The sequence below is a fragment of the Pteronotus mesoamericanus genome, unplaced genomic scaffold (assembly GCF_021234165.1).
Source record: "Pteronotus mesoamericanus isolate MK-2021 breed Mesoamerican mustached bat unplaced genomic scaffold, CSHL_Meso_final scaffold_174, whole genome shotgun sequence".
NCBI classification, from domain to species: domain Eukaryota; kingdom Metazoa; phylum Chordata; class Mammalia; order Chiroptera; family Mormoopidae; genus Pteronotus; species Pteronotus mesoamericanus.
Genome location: NW_026555309.1, coordinates 15804930 through 15822398, shown reverse-complemented (window position 1 = coordinate 15822398; position 17469 = coordinate 15804930). Strand labels below are relative to the sequence as shown.

Below are 17469 nucleotides of genomic sequence, written 5' to 3'. Positions count from 1 at the left end.
AACTGTACAAGTGCAGAAGTCATAAAACCATATATACAAGCCATTTAGCAATCCATTAAACAGTTATAGAGTCAAGGTTCCCAGAGTGAATAATATCTCTTTTCCCTGAGGGCAGGAGAGATCTCAGTTCCTGAGTTCTTGCCTGAAAAATCAGTCAGAGGGGAAGGTGAGAAGAGGAGAAAACCGTGCACATGGATTCAGGCACAAAGAGACCCTGATTCTTGCTCTAACTGCAAGCAGCTTTCGTTTGCAGAAACCAAGCCATCGAGGTGCCACTTCTCCCTTAACAACTCATTTTCCTACAAAGTAAGAAGAAGAAAGCCTCTCAGTATGGATATTTTTTTATATCCCAAATTTTATCTGCAAATACAAATTGGGCGTACAGCAGCAACTGGCTCCCATGGCCTCGATTTGGAATAATGATGAAGTTCAAAAGGTTAATCAAGTTATTAACATTTTAAAAGAAGGGAAATTTTCTTTCCCAGATGGCTTAACAGGTGACTCCTATAAATTACACAGTACATTACAGCGGGCATCCGCTAGCCCAGTTATAGTAGAGAGTCTGTCAACATTTCCATTATAAAGCCCTATTTTCAGAGTTTATAACTCAGCCATAAAACTCTGCTCCAAGCTGGGCCTTGGCTTTCTAGTTGAATTCTCAGCTCAGCAGCAAACTCTTTTTTTTCTTTCTTCTCCTTCTCCTCCTTTTCCTTCTCCATCTTCTCCATCTCCACCTACATTCATCCTCCTCTTCTCCATCCTCCTCCTCTTTCCTCCTTTTCTTTCTCCCCCAGGTGAAAATGCAAGGGTTTTTTTGTTGTTGATGACATTGTTTTTCATTTACTCTAGATTAAATTAAAGGAGGACTTGCACATAGGGAAATCTTTCAGCCGCTTTATATTTAAGCACATTGTTTTAATGCTCAGGTATTAAGATTTTTTTCAGAAACTATTAGGAACCAAGATGTTTCTAATCAAGGACTATGTTATAACCATTCAAATCATAATGAAGATTTGTAAGCCACTAGCATTTGGTAGGGGTGAGGAAGGGTAGGGAACGGTTCAGGAGAGGTGATTTATAGTAGAAATGTTTCACTTTGTTTCTTGATCTCCAAATGTCTACATTTAATCCCATCCCCTAAAGGTAAAAACAACGGCATATATCCCATGATTTCATCAACTTGTGCACGGGGCTTTGGAGAACACAGCATTAGCACAGCAACTTCCAGATGGCGGGTGTGTGTGTATTTACAGGCCACCAGGGTGGAGAGAGAGACAACACGCAAAATACAAAGTGACAAAGAAGGTGCATTAAGTGACGAGCGGAGGTCTGCTGTTCCAAGTCTGGTCGGTCACAGCCTAGGGAGTTTTTATGGCCTATTCAAAGCTGTGGTGCAGACTAAACAAAGTTTACTTTCACCATGACATCCTCAAAGACCAGGCCAGAGGGTGGGGAAGACTAAAGTGCACAGCCAACTCTGCTCAAAGGGGAGATTGCCGCTTTGCTGCGAAAACTCTGCTGCTAACCGTGGAGCTTCATCCCCCGGGCCCCTCTGAAACCCTGTCTCAGACAGAAAGTCAAGCCACATGGGATCTCCCTGCAATCGCAGGGGAGGGATGGTTCAGGGGTGTTTCAGGAGTGGGGTTGAAACACTCTCAGAGGAGACGAGCAGCGCACAGTGGTCCTTAGACAATTTCCCCCCCAGACCCAGACCAAGGAGGGTACAACTGAAAGCACTTCAGAAAGACGGTGGTTTTTCTCATCTCACCAGCGTTTGTCCTGATGCCACTGAGCAGCTCCTAAAGTTAGGCGTCACCTGTCACCTGGAGAGGAGATGGCCCGGGGCAAAGGACAACAAATCTCCCTCTTTACCTGGGGAGAGACCCATGGGCCTCCTTCTACATCAAAAAAGGGGGCTGCCGCTGTAGATTGTCCAGGGAGCAGCATTTGGCTTGAGAAACGTTCCAATGAAAGGTGCTAAGATTTATCTACTGAGCTCGCCCCGGGCACATCTGTCGAAGAACCTCACTCACATATCCCACCATCCCAGCCAATTGCCTTCTCATATGCTTTTCTTTCTTTTTCACATTTAGTTTTTAACATACTTGCTCATTAGCAAAGATATTTGGCTTGGAGGAAGGCTGTGCCCCTTTACAGCTCATCTTGTCCTCCTCTTGAGTCCTGCAGCCCCGCGTTTGAATTTGTGATACATATGACCATCATTTCCATAGCAATGGGAACAGCAGCCTTGTGAAAACAGGATTTTCAATTCAATAAAAGAACTGAAAAGAACCTCAGGGAACAGCTGGTCCAGCCTCTGCCACAGACGGGTACACAGCCAAGCAGACCACGGACTGCTTTCAGTCAGCACACCCTAGTAGTAAGAACAGCACACCTCTCCTCGCTGTTCTGTAACTAGATGTCTGATCATGTCTCTCCTGTGCAAACTAGCCAAGAGCTTCAGATGACAAGGACTGAATCATTTTCCCTCCAGCATTTTACCCAGTATCTGAGAATTGTGAATATTCAAGGACTTCATTGAATGATGGGGGTGCTGTACATTGAGCCTATAATCAGATTTACAGCCAAGATTTGTTCTTGACATGTCTAAGTAAAGTATCTTCTGTTGTAATTTAAAGCTATTAAAACTCTGATTATATATCTGAAAGCAGTAAATTGTTCAAGGATAGTCATGAAATAATTATTCCTTCTAATTCCTAAGGCAAGTCATTGACTCGCCACCTCATTTTGTTTATTGTCCTGCTTAAGGGTCACCATCTTCATCTTTATAACAATTCCCTTTCTGGTAGAACATTTCTGATGTACTCCACTTTTTTCTCTTTTAAGTTTTAAATTTCACTTATAACTCAAAGCACTTAGTGAGGATTCTAAAAGCCTCGATTCTAGTCCTGCTGCCACCTGCCGAATGACCCTCACCGAGATGGGGGGGACCTGCTCTGAGTCTCTGTTTCCCCATCTCTAAGATCCCTCCTTATTTCACGAGTGCGGAAAAAATAAATACATGTGAAAGCCTTTGGAAATTCTTAGTTGTATACAAGCGGTAGTTATGGGTGTTACTAAAATTATTCAGATAAGAGCGTACCCAAAGTTGAACACAGTGGATTGCTTGCCAACCCAGCAGTTACCACCTGGGCTGGCAAGAAATAATAGTTGCTAGTCACAATCTCACATTCGTTCAAGAAAACTGGAGCTGGACAGTGATTAAAATAGTAAAAATATTTCATTGAGGAACTATGGCAGTAAGGGGAAAGAGACCACAGTATAGAAAGGGCCTCAGTTCTGAATACAACAGAAACAAGTAGGGACTGATAGCCAAGGGGAGGGTTGGGGTGGTTGGTGGATGGAAAATTACTAAGAGAAGAAATCAAGGGTTGTGGAATCTTTGCTTAACTGATCTAACAGGAATCATCTGAAGGCAGGTGAGGGTGATCTGATAGCAAGGGTGGGACAGTAGCTCTGAAATGACTTAGCAGGATACCTGCTAACTGGGCTATGCCGGCCCAAAAAAGATTGGGGGCAGAGATGGGGCTCAAGGTCAAGATCTAATGGGCAAGCAGTCTTAGAAGAGCCTGACAGAAGTTTGAGAGTCAAGCAGGGCATCTCTGTCACGTTGTTGAATAATACTCAGCTTTAGCCTGTGGTTCTCTTCACGTCTTTGTATGTCTTAAAAATATATATCTCTGCCTCACAGGCCCAAGTTTGGGCAACAGATGTGACCCAGAAATGCAACCAGGAATTAAAATTTTAAGTACTGTAAGCAAGATAAATTTTAAAGGAATTTTACTTTCCATCTCTTTGTAAATGGAACATGTAAATATGTGGGTTCTAATTTATAGGCTGAGAAGTCAATATTTCAAACTTAATTTTCCCTAAAGCAGAAGCCAACTGGAGTACCTTTTTTTATCCCTAAAAGTAATGGGTTGTTTTTCTGCAATGAACTTCTTTTTCTTTTTCACAATTTCAGCAAAAATGATGATCAGATGCAAACTGAAATTTTTGTTTGCTGCGTCCAGTATTTCACTGCCAGATTCCATGGTTACCCTACTCATTACCTGAACGGAGCCTCTGGGTTTTCCTTTAGACCTGGGTCTCTCAGTATCCCAGTATGGATATGCAAGAGCCCTGGTGCTAGCCATTCAACGGCCTGATAGATGGAGATACATTGACATTCACCCTTTTGGGCAAATACCCACAGGCCTGTCAGCACCAGCAATTTCAATCTTTTTAACCTTAGAGTCTTGTAAGGCTTCCGCGGTTCTCTTCCTGTGCCTCCCCGTCCACCACCATCAAAGAGGCATGCGTTTTTCCTCCCATCATGCAGTGGTTACATTGGAAAATGGAATCCATTTTCTCAGTTCTCCTATTTTACTTTATAGAATCCAGATCATTTTTCAGCCTCCTCATGCTTTAGCATTCCGGACACATTCCTTCACAAGTGGACTAAGCCTCGCCTCATTCTGACTTCACATTTGTCTCTCAGGCTTTTCTCAAGATCTTCGATTCTGCATTTTACTGCACCTTCCTCCGTCCTTCACAATAGTTGATTGAATCAACAACAATGTTAATAGCTGTGAGGCCCTGCTGTGGGCTAGAGGTTGGATGTGTTGTTTTTAATTCTAACAACCTGAAGGGTAAGTATTATTATTTCAGTTTTACAAAGGAGGCAGCAGGAAGCCCAGTGGTATTAAAGAAATGGATTGAGGGACTTACTTCCTGACCAATTTCTGTATTCTTTCTACTAAGCTAAGTAGTCTTGCTGTCCCATTCTTCTATTTCCCCATTTTCATTCTTCCCATGTTTCCCTTCTCACCGTTCACTACCAACTTTAAGTCAGCTATCTAAGTGGTCAACTTATTAATTTCCCTGTTCCTCCATTTTTATCCTGACCCCTTGCCCTTCACTGCACCTCTCCCCAGTCTGTTTCTTCATTTCCTCTCATTGGACTGATTTAGTTTCAGGATTACTCTCTCTTGAGAAATCACTGGACAAAGAAAATAAAATCTGGGGCAAATAGAGAGCAGGTCCAGGTTTTGTGAGGCCTGAAACTTATAAATTTTGTGAGATATCTTTAAGACAAATAATGCAAAATTACTAATGTAAAATTAGGTAGATGTGTAAGTATTTATGTAGACTGAGAAAAAAAATTAAACCACAAATTTTAAAAGTTAACAAAACTTACAAAATTTTTTTACACAGAAAAAATTCTTAATTTAGACTTTCTCTAGAATAATTGCTCCAAATTTAGTTTTTATACTTGATAATTCAAAACAGTTTGTTTCAGCTTTATAACTGTTAATGGTAATGTTATGCTAAGATTCTATTTAATACATTAAAATGCATAAAATATACAATGTCACATAGGTATATATATATTACCTATGTATAATATAGCTGTAGTTTATGCCCTATAAAAATAGAAATTTTGACGAATTCTACTTCTTGCATTCCCAAAAATAGAAAGAAACAGCTCTATGGAACATTTATAATTGCATTTACAGTTTATAATTGCAATTCCTTAAATATATTAAGGAATATAATTTTTTCAAGAAATAGAGCTTTCATTTTGTTTGAGCACTGGTGAGAATTAAAGCTATTGCTTATAATTTTGCTCATCTACCATTTAGGAGAATTTTCCACAGACTGGATTCTAGATCCCCACATTTTAAACTCTGTTCTCCTTCCACACCCACATGTTTTCCATGCCACGCACTGCTGTGGACTATGACTTCTCTACTGGCAACTTCATGTTAAAAACCCTAGAAGAGTCATTTCAGTGCACAGTAGTTGTATTTCTACATTATTCCTATATGCAACAGCTAGAAAACTATTTGTAGATTAGACTACAAACCATAAATACATGTTACAAAGCCCAAGCTAAGCGAACGCTAGCTAAATTTCCACTTATCTGAAACACCAGAATGTTGATAGTCCCTCCATTATCATCTAGTGTGAGGAGAGGAATGACAGGGAGAAATTCAGGATACAAAGAGGCAGTAGTCTTAACGAATTGTAGTTAAAATACCTTACATGTGGAAATTTTACAAAAATTTGATCATGTGAAAAAAAACTGCCCTGGCTGGTGTGGCTCAGTGGATTGAGTGCTGGCCTGCAAACCAAAGGGTAGCCTATTCAATTCCCAGTGTAGGGCACATACCTGGCTTGCAGGCCAGGTCCCCAGTAGGGGGCACTTGAGAGGCAACCACACATTGCTGTTTCTCTCCCTCTCTTTCTCCTTCCCTTCTTCTCTCTAAAAAATAAATAAATATATATATATATTTTTTTAATCCTTATGGGGCTCCTCCCAGAGCTTTGGAAAGAATCTGTATGAGAAAGAGGGGGTCTGAAATATGTTTTATTCCCTTTTAGGTAAACCTGCCTCTGGTAGTTAGTCACCAAACCAGCTTCCAACACAATCTTCAAGGTGCTGTAGAATGAAAGGCATGCCCCCCCCCAAAAAACAAAGCAGAATTATCTAGCAAAATGCTTTAACAGGATTAACTTTTATTGACAAGGAAACTAAATTCAATAGATGCTAGAGTTCTTAATTGTAGCCCATTTTATTGTGACTTTTTATTGGCAGACATAGTAAATGATTAACACTTACTATGACTGAAAAAAAATGAATGATGTTAAAAAGCAGTATTTGTAAATATATCCTTGATAAGTAAAACAGAATGTGAAGTAGGAAGGACAGTGAGCCATATTCATGATCCCAGGAATGGCAATGTCTGCCTGACACCTGTCAAAGAAGTTGTAACTCAAATGACATTCTCAAACAGAAATTGTTGCCTGACAGTGAACAACAGTCTCCATCCAAATAAAAATGTTTTTACACACTCCTGGATGTGAATCCAATGTGGAAATGGATTTGAAATAAACATTAAACATTTTGCCATCTGTTGCCCTGTTGAGTCACTGAGAATATTCTTCCCAAATGTTCATGTTTTCAGATTAATTGGTCCATGGCTGCCAGACTTAAGGAAGAAAGAAAATCTGAACCTCAATGATGCCACTAAATTGTAAAAGATGCACTACAGAGACACTGCTATTCAGAGATGAAGCTGTGGATTAGCACTGGAGTCTAACCAGGGAAAACATCCCTAGGTTGTTGGAACCTTGTATCCAACAATTAATCATAATCAGCACGTTCCAATAACTGTGATAAATAATTACTTAATTTTTTATCTCAAAACTTCTACCAAAATATATTGACTTCACATTTCTAATCTTTAGAGGACATTGTTTGTAATGAACATCAGAAATCTGAGTAAAATTGGAGTGACAGAAGGAAAAAATAAAAGGCATAGAATGAGAGACAACTAGAGTAAATGACAGATGAGTGAGATTTTCAAAATAGCAGCAAACAGGAGAAAAATTTGAAATAGTTAAAGAAACCTAGTACTGTTTCTCACATTTCAGTCATGCCTTTCCTCTGAGGAGTGTAGCACAAGCCAGGCAAGTTAACTCCAACCTACTCGAGGCTAAAATAAACAATACACAGTTGGCCTCCTTCCTAACATCACCCTGTCTGTTCCAGAGTTACTATCCAGCACTAAGTCCCTCATGTTTAAAGACAGCCTGAGTCCTCAGGTCCCAATCCCAATTTCAGGGCCGCCTTCATGCTACTTTCATGCCTTCAGTGACATTCCACATGATGGGAAATAGAGGCAAATGCTGGGAAATCATTGCAAGAATGTCTCTTAAGGAGGTGAGGACAATTTCTTGACTAGTAAAAATTTTAGCAATCTTAATCAAAATCCAGCAGAATGTTTTCGAAGTCAAAAAGCTAATTTTAAAAAATATATACATGAAAAACCAAAGGATCCAGTATAACCAAAATAATGTGGGGGGAAAAAAATAAAGATAGAAACCTTATAGAACCCAATTTCAGGATTTACTATAAAGGTGTAGTAGCCAAGATATTGTGATATTAGTAAAAGATGAACACATAGATCAATGGAACATAACAGAGTCCAGAGATATACTCATATATATATAAACAATTATTTTTTACAAGGTGGATAAACAACAGTCATTTTAACAAATAGTACTGGTACAACTAGACATCCAAATGAAAAACATAAATTTTTTTCCACACCTTGCTCCATATATAAAAATTAAATTTAAAAAAATCATAGACTTAAGTGTCAAACATAAAACCATAAAACTTCTAAAGATAACATAGGAAAACTATTTATGACCTGTTTTTTTCTTTTTATCCTCACCTGAGAACAGTTTTTTCATTGCTTCTAGAGAGGAAGGGAGAGAGAAAAACATCAATGTGAGAAAGGAGCATTAATTGGTTGCCTCCCATGTGCTCCCAGACTAGAGATTTTATACCCCAAACCAGCAATCATATATGCGTGGACTGGGGATCAAACTTGCAACCTAGGTATATGCCCTAACCAGGAACTGAACATTCACCGTTTTGGTTATGAGATGACATTCCAACCAACTGAGCCACACCAGACAGGGCTATGACCTATTTTAAGCAAAGATTGCTTACATAGAACAAAAGAATAAATTATAAAAGAAAAATTGATAAATTGGTATTCATTAAAATTAAAACATTTCTTTGAAAGATAAAGTTAAGAAAATTTTAAAAATGACACAAACTGGGAGAAAATATTTTCAAAACATGTATCTAATAGAAACCAATAATGAGAATATATAAGAACACTTAAAGCTTAATAATAAGTAAACAAACAACCCATTTTTAAAAAAAGAGGGGAAACATAATCAAGATGATGATATAGGTCATTCTCTCACAGAAAGGACAACTAGCAACTATCAATATACAAGACACCATTGTGAAAATCCAAGAATACAGAAGTGATGCTAAAGCACCCTTTCCCAAACTACAGAGGCTGTGAAGGACCATATTATAAGGGTAAGAGGAGAGGCTACACTCCAACCATATCGCCCTTCCCTCAGGCCAGAGCTGTCCTGCACCAAGGAGGCCCAACTGAACTTACAGCTTCTCCAGTGGGGAAAAGAGAGCCCAAGGTTGAACATCCAACTGCCCCAGCCCTTAGAGTCACTTCACAGGATGCTTATTTGAGTCTCATCTCACAGGGATCACATGGGGGAATCTGTGGGGTTTAAACACTGGAGATCAGATTGTGAGGAAGAAGGGGGATAGAGCTTATAATAACCAGGGCTCAGATCCTGGTAGATCCAATCTCCTAATCTTGGAAGAGCTGCGTTGTTGGCTCTACCTGCCCAGGGAGGTCACTGGATAGTTCTGCCTAATTCTGGTCTCCTTACAACAAGGTATACTGCTCATGAGGCCCATTATACAGCCCCACTCAGGCTGGGAAGCAACTTAAAGCCCTGCCTAGGACTAAAAATTAAATTTAAAAATACAGCCTCCAAACATGCCAAATCAGGAACCCTAACGAAAGCACCAAGGAGCCACATAGCCCATCTGAAAGCCTTACAAACAATGGCACCTGAACAGAAATTAGCCAGTGGCTCTACCCATCTGCACAGCCAAGCCAGTGGTTCCATCTTGCATGGGAGTTTAGTGGGCATCCCTGCCGTATTGTCCCTAACCATCAGTGTGTATTGGCCATGGAACCTATTCAACAGTCCCACTCAGGCAGGGAAGTAAATTCATAGCTCCACCCAACTGCTGAGCGTAGAAACCAGTTTCACCCAACTAAAAAAGCTGGGTAAATTCAGGGAATCAGAGTGATTATATAGTTGTGCTAGGACAAAGAACATAGCCAGCAGTCTTACCTAATCATTTCTGGCCAACAGCATTCCCCTGGACCTCAGTGCTTAGACAGTAGTCTCGCCAAATAGAGACCTGATAGTAAGCTCAATCTGCCCAAAGACACCACTAGCTGAACAGTCCAGGACCCCAAGTTGAGCTGACTAGAGAAAGAGTCTCTCTGTCAAAGTGACTCTGGAAAATCTGAAAAAGAAGACCACTTGCTCAAATGCTCAGATAGCAACAGAAAGAATCATGATCACTAAGAATCAGGTAAATATTATATCACTAAAGTAAACTAATAAATCTTCCATTATATACCCTAAAGATATGGAGACCTTTGAACTGTCTGACAAAAATTCAGTAAATCCTCTTAAGAAAATAGTCAACCACAAGAACACAGACAGACAACAAAAGGAAATTGCAAAAACAATGTATGAACAAAAAATGAGAAATTCAACAAAGAAATAGAAACAATAAAAAACCAAACAGATATTCTAAAGAAGAAGAATACAATAAATGATTTGAAGATTTGAATAGAGTTTCAAGGTTAAGTTAAAGGAGTTCATCATTATGAATCCCTTATATGAAACGTTAAAGAGACTTATCTAAGAAACAGAAGAATATCACAAACTATAAATAGTAAAATGACAACGAACTCACAGTTATCAACAACTGAACAAAAAGAAATAAAAACTAAGCAAACAACTAGAACAGGAATAGAATCACAGAAACGGAGGTCACATGGAGGGTTATCAGTGGACAGAGGGAGGGGGAGAATGGGGGGAAGGGTACAGGGAATAAGAAGCATAATTGGTAGGCATAAAATAGATAAGAGGAGGTTAAGAATAGTATAGGAAATAGAGAAACCAAAGAACTTATATGTACAACCCATGGACATGGGCTAAGGGGGAGGGGAAATGTTGGAGGGCGGGGTGATACAGGGCATAGTAGGGAGAAAAGGGAGAAAAAAATTGGAACAACTGTTATAGCATAATCAATTTAAAAAGAGAAAAGACTTAACCAAGCAGAATAAAGAATCAGTTAACTATAAGGTCATCTGAAATTATACAGTTAGAGAAACAAAACAGAAGAAGAGGGAGGAGGAGTTGGTGGGGGTGGGGAGGAGAAGAAATAATAATGAAGAAAACCTATGGAACTTACAGCACATCATCAAGAAAGCAATATACATATTATGGGAATCCCAGAAAGAGAAGGAAAAGAGAAAAAGAAGCTATATTTAAGGCAATAATGGCTAAAAACGTCCCACAGTTGGTGAGATAGATAGACATTCAAATTCACTGGGTTTAAGGAACCCTAAACAGGTTAAATAAAAAAATTTTTTTTAAAAAAAGGCTACACTGAGTCTCCATCATTAAACTGTCAAAAGTCAGAGTCAAAGAGACAGATTTTGAAAATAGCAATACAGAAGAGAAGAATAACACACAAAGCAACTTCAATAAGACTCTGGGAAGATTTCTCAACAGAAACATTTCAGGCCAGAAGAGAATAGGATAATATACTTAAAATATTGAAAGAAAAAAACTGTCAGCCAAGAATACTGTACCAGGCAAAGCTGTTCTTCAGAAATAAAGACTTTCCCAAACTAACAGAAGCTGAAACAGTTTATCACTACTCAACCTTTCTCACAAGAAATGCTAAAGGGAGTTCTTCAAGTGGAAATAAAAGCATGCTAATTAACAGTATAAAAAATTAATGTAGTTATAAAACTCATAGATAATGGTATATACAAGGTCTGTCCAGAAAAATTCAAGCCGTTGTTATTATAACAAGAATGGTTTGCAAGACATCGATGTAACCCAGCAGCCAAGGAGAGTGGACTAGAATGCATATGCATGAACAATGACAACTTCACTGTACTCATGGGGGGGTGGCAGTAGATGCCATTCGGTGAGCATGTGTACTCTGTGGTTGTCACATTCAAAATGACTGAGTGAGTACAGCAACGAATCTGCATCAAATTTTGTGTTATGCTTGGACATTCCTCCATGGAAATTATTTGGGTGATTCAAAAGGCTTTCAGGGATGATGCAATAAGTGCAGCACAAATAAAAGTGTTGCACAAACACTTCAAATATGGTCAAGAATCTGTGAAGGTGATCTACAATCTGGAAGGTCTACAACAAGCAGAATACCCCAGAATGTTGAACATGTATGAGCTGCAATCAACAAAGATCAGCAAGTGACAGTGTGAGAACTAGAAGCTAATCTGGGGATTCCAAAAACTGCTTTGTCCAAGATTTTGATGCAGGATCTTGTCATGAAATGTGTTGAGACAAAATTTGTTCCATGGCTTCTGCAACCAGAGCAGACAGAACATGATGCCACAGTTGCTAATGACTTGATTCAAACCGCTACAAATGAACCAGATTTCCTCAAGAAGGTCATTAGCGTGATCCAGGAAAAAGGCCTAGCTGTCCCAATGGAAGTTGCCTGGCTCTCCACACCCAAAGAAGGTGCAGTAAAGTTGCAGCAAGATCAAAACCATGTTAACTGTGTTTTTTGATGGGGAAGGTGTTGTCCATCATGAGCATACCTCTAGGCCAAACAATTAAGAAGGAGTACTACCTCAATGTTCTTCATCTGTTGAAAGATGCAATATGATAAAAATGGCCACAGCTATAGCCAACTGGTGATTGGCAGCTTCATCATAACAACACGTGCACTCATGCATCACATCTTGCACAAAGTCTTTTGGTGAAACATCAAATCATCCAGATGACTCAGCCCCTCTACAGCATAGATCTGGTGCCCTGTGACTTCTGGCTTTTCCCAAAACTAAAACCGCTTTGAAAAAGAAGAGATTTCAGATCATCAATGAGATTCAGGGAAATACAACAGGACAAGTGACAGCGATTCCAACAAAAGATTTTGCAGAATGTTTTGAACAATGCAAGAGAACTGTGTGAGGTCCCAAGGTGCCTACTTTGAAGGGGTCTGAGCCATCATTGTCCTTTGTACAATGTTTCCTGTATCTTGTATCTTCTTCAATAAACGTCTCTAATCTTCAAAGTATGTGGATGGACACTTTCTGGACAGACCTCATATATATTCAGTCAAATTCTATAATATTATATTAGTGGTGCATAATTCACTTACTACTTTTGTTCTAAAGTTAAAAACAAATTTATTAGAAATAACCATAATTACAATAGTTAGTTATTGGATACCTAAAACAAAAATGTATATTGTAATAATAATAACCTAAAACGTGGGGGAGGGGAAGAAGTAAAAGTGTAAAATTTAGATATGCTATTGAAGTTAAGTTGTTATCAGCTTAAAATAGGATGTTATAAATATATTTTATGTAAACCTCTGGTAACCACAAAGAGAAAACCTATAGTAGTAACAGAAAAGATTGTGATTAAGGAGTTAAAACATACTGCTACAAAAATCCATTAAGTCACAAAAGAAGAGAATAAATAAGAAACACAGAACAAGGGATCTATAAAACAGTCAGAAAACAATTAAGACAATGACAATAGTAAGTCCTTAGCTATCAATGATCACCTTAAATGTAAATAAAGTTCCCAATTGAAGAACATTGAATGGATTTAAAAAAAAAACAAAACTAGATCCAATGATATTTTGCCTGGAAGAGACACACTTTATCTTTAAGACACACACCAACTAAGAGTGAAGGGATAGTATGAAATTTCAAGTAAATGGTAACCAAAAGAAAGTAGGGGTAGCTATATTAGACAAAACAGACTTTAAGCTAAAAATGGTCAAAAGATACAAAAAATATCCTTATATAATGATAAAGGGCCAATCCCTCAAGAAAATATGACATTTATAAATAGTCAAGTACCCAGCATCGAAGCACCTAAATATATAAAGAAAATTCTAACAGAACTAAAAAGAGAAATGAACAGCAATAGTTAGGAACTTTAATACCCCACTCTCAACAATGAATAGGCCATATTGAATGAAAATCAATAAGAAAACATCAGATTAAAGAACACTGTGGATAAAATATATCTAACAGACATATATAGAACTTTTTATTCTACAACAGCAGAATACACATTCTTCTCAAGGACACAAGAAACATTTTTTAGGGTAGATCATATATTAGGCCACCAAACAAGTCTTGGAAAGTTTAAGGAAATTTAAATCATACAAAGTATCTTTTCTGACCACAATGGTATGAAACTGGAAATCAATAACAAGAGAAAAACTGGAAAATTCACAAACATGGAAATTAAAAAAATGCACTCTTGAATAACCAATAATCAAAGAAGAAACTAAAAGGTACATAAAAAATTATCTTGAAATAAAAAAAATGAAAACACAATATACCAAAATTTGTGTTATATGGCAAAAGCAGTTCTAAGAAGGAATATTATAGCAATAAATACATCAAAAAAAAGAAAAAGTTCTCCAATACATATGCTAATTCTACACCTCAAGAAGCTAGAAAAATAAGAACAAAGTTGGCCAAAGTTAGCAGGAGGAAGGAAACAATAAAGATCAGAGCAGAAATAAATGAATTGGAAAACAGGAAAATGAGAAAATATTAGCCACACTAAAAGTCATTTCTTTGAAAAGATAAACAAAATTGACAAAACTTTAGCTAGATTAACCAAAAAAAGAAGGGGGACTCAAATATATAAAAATTATAAATGAAAAAGAGGACATTACAACGAGAAACGATCATAAGTGACTACTATGAACAACTACATGCCAACGAACTAGGCAACCTAGAAGAAATGGTTAAATTCCAAAACATACAACCTACCAAGATGGAATTATGGGGAAAAAAAATCTGAAAAGACACATAATAATTAAAGAGATTGAAAGAGTAATCAAAAACCTACCACAAGGAAAAGCACAGGACCCAGTGGTTTCACTGCTGAATTCTACCAAATATTTAAGACCTGGATCCAGAGAAGCTGGCAGGAGTCAGAGGATCTCAGAGTCTAAAGGACCAAAAGCATTTACAATTTGCTGAAACAGAAGATGATAAAAAAAAAGAGGAGAAGGAACAAGAGAATCCACTGCTGGTACCATTGAAGGAAAAGGCAGTCCTGTAGGAAGAACAAGCCAACCTGCTGTTCTCAAAGGCTGGCTTCAGTGAGCTTTGAGGATGAGGCTGATGAGGCCTTGGAGACCAGTCAGGCCCAGCTCTCGTATGAAAGCCTTCTGAATGGGCAGTTGCAGTGGCTGCCACCATCACCTTCCACTTTGAAGACTGAGAGGAAAACTGCTCTGGTGCCAGGATAAGGCTCCTAAGGAGGCAGAGGCTCCGTCAGGGACAGAGGCTGCCACTGGGGGTAAGGAGAGAGATGACAGCTTAGACAGTGATAGCAGCAGCAGGGAGGATGAAGAGAGCTGGGAACCAGGCCATGATAAGAAGTGAAGCCGTGGATTTAGGTGAGACGATGATGAGTTCGAGAGAGTGTCTACTGAGGACCCAGTGAAACATCAGATACTGGACCCTGAAGGCCTTGCTTTAGATGCTATTATTGCCTCTTCCCAAAAAGGACAAGAGGGGTCTCCTATAACTCCTTCATCTGGTAGTCATTTAATGAGGATAAGGGGGGAGCTTCCAGAGTGGTTTGTACAGGAGGAAAATCATCACAGGATACCACAATTGCCTATTCCCAGGAAGGAAGTAGAGCATTACCAGAAACACTGACAGAAAATCAATGCATGTCCCTTCAAGAAAGTGACTGAGGTTAAAGCCAGAAAGAAACTGAGGATGCTGAAGAAGCTGGAGCCAGGCAAGAAGAAGACAGAAGATGTGGTGAACATGGTGTACACCTCAGATCGAGAGAAGGTGGCACGGAAGGCTGGGCTTGGCAAGGAAGATAGGCCTCGTTATTTATGTTGTAGTCAAAAAAAGGTGTGGGCCAGAAAGTGTGCCAGCCAGCTGGAGTCAGAGGTCATTTCAAGGAAGTGGAGTCAGAGGTGAAGGGCCAAAGTGCACAGCAGTGGAAGGAGCAGAAGAAAAAGAGACGGAAGTGAGCCGAGCCACCCAAGCCTCTGCAAGGGCAGTGTATGGACAACGAGGAGCGACTGGCAGCGGCTCACGCTAGCCTCCTTGGTACCAGCCCTTCCCTTGCTTGCATTGCAGTCACCTGAAAAGACAGCAGGGTACCAAGAGCTCTCATGGGGGCCCTGAGCAGTGAGGAGGAATCCTCTGTCCCAAGGGAAATCTCCTCATAAAGCACTGCCAACATGTTCATAACAGACCCTGCAAACTTTTCCATAAAGAATGCAGGGTACTGGAGGAAAAATACCTTTTTTAAACCATAAGGGGAAGTTGAATGTTGGGGTAGCATTCATTCTAGTCTATTCCTGGGTAAGTGGGTCTCTCCAGTCTTTCCCCCTCCTCTTCCACTGTCATTTGAATAGAACCATGATGACAGATAGCTGACTTTTCTGACAGTTTAGTTACCTCTGGAGAAACGAAAAACAAAAGATGTATGTATGTGAGGTAAGGGATGGTAACTAGACTTATTGTTGTGATTATTAGCAGCATATACATATATCAAATGATTATGTTTTACACCTTAAAATTATGCAGTGTCACAGGTAGTACTTCTTACTAAACTAGGAAAAGCTTAAAACCTAAAATATTAAATAAATAGAAAGTACTTGGAAAAAGATATAAATAACACACCTTACCAAAGAAGATACATGGAGCAAACAGCACATGAAAAAAAAATATTTAATATCATTTGTTATTGGGGAAAGTCATATTAAAACCACAATAAGACACCACTGCATACCTATAGATAGGCTTTTTTAAAAGATAATTACCTAATACTGCCGGTGAGGATGTAAAACAAAGAAAACACTATAATAAGTAAAATAAGCCAAACTTAAAACATTTTCATGTCAATCATTTATTTTACAAAGCATTCCAGAAAGGCAAAAATGTGAAGACAAATCGTATCAGTCATTCCCAGGGCCTGGGGCGAGGAGAGTGAATGACCTTGAAGGGGCTTGAAGGAAACTTTTGGGATGCTGTTCTGTATCTTGATTGTACAGGCAATTGCCTGACTATGTAAGTTTGTGAAAATTTATCTCCCGTACGCCAAAAAAAGGTTGATTTTTTTACTGTATGTAAATTATATCTCAATAAACCAGAAAGCCCATTAAAATATATCCAAAATTAATTGCATATAAATCATCTTGTAAATCATGATCTTAAGGATATCTACTCAAACGAAATCAGGGCAGACTTTAGTTCATTATTTGAGTTATTGCAAATTCTTTTCGTGATGGATTTTCAGATTAATAGAATACATTTTCCTAAAGTGTTTACCACGAGTGAAGGTTGTTACTTACTGAAGACATTGTAAGTGGCCTAGATATTATAAAGCTCAGATGACTCCAAAGCAAAATGCTAAAAATTCAATGTAAGATCCGGGAATATTATTTTAATAGTGAATGAAAGTAAGTTATGTACCTGGCATTTTCAGCTGCAACCGCTCTACTAGAGGGTACCTCAGACTGGGAGCCGATGGCCCTAGGTTCCAGTTTTATCTATGCCAGAACTTTACATTTTCCTACTTCTCGTCACAATGTTTGAACTTAATTAAATAACCCAGCAATTTCAGTGAGACCTTGTTGTGAATATGAACTCACCAATGCTTAGAGAGTCTCCAAAAGACAAGCAGTCTCGAAGCGCTGGCTTTATGGATATGCCGCCTATGCAGTCACATAGGTCCCCAGCTTAGAAGGGCCTGCACATGATTTAA

General features: G+C 38.8%; 1 pseudogene; it reads left to right on the top strand.

The window, feature by feature from the left end:
* LOC129084139 (pre-rRNA 2'-O-ribose RNA methyltransferase FTSJ3-like) overlaps positions 1 to 15727 on the top strand; it is a 28028-nt pseudogene extending 12301 nt beyond the window's left edge.
* Positions 15728 to 17469: the final 1742 nt, after the last annotated feature.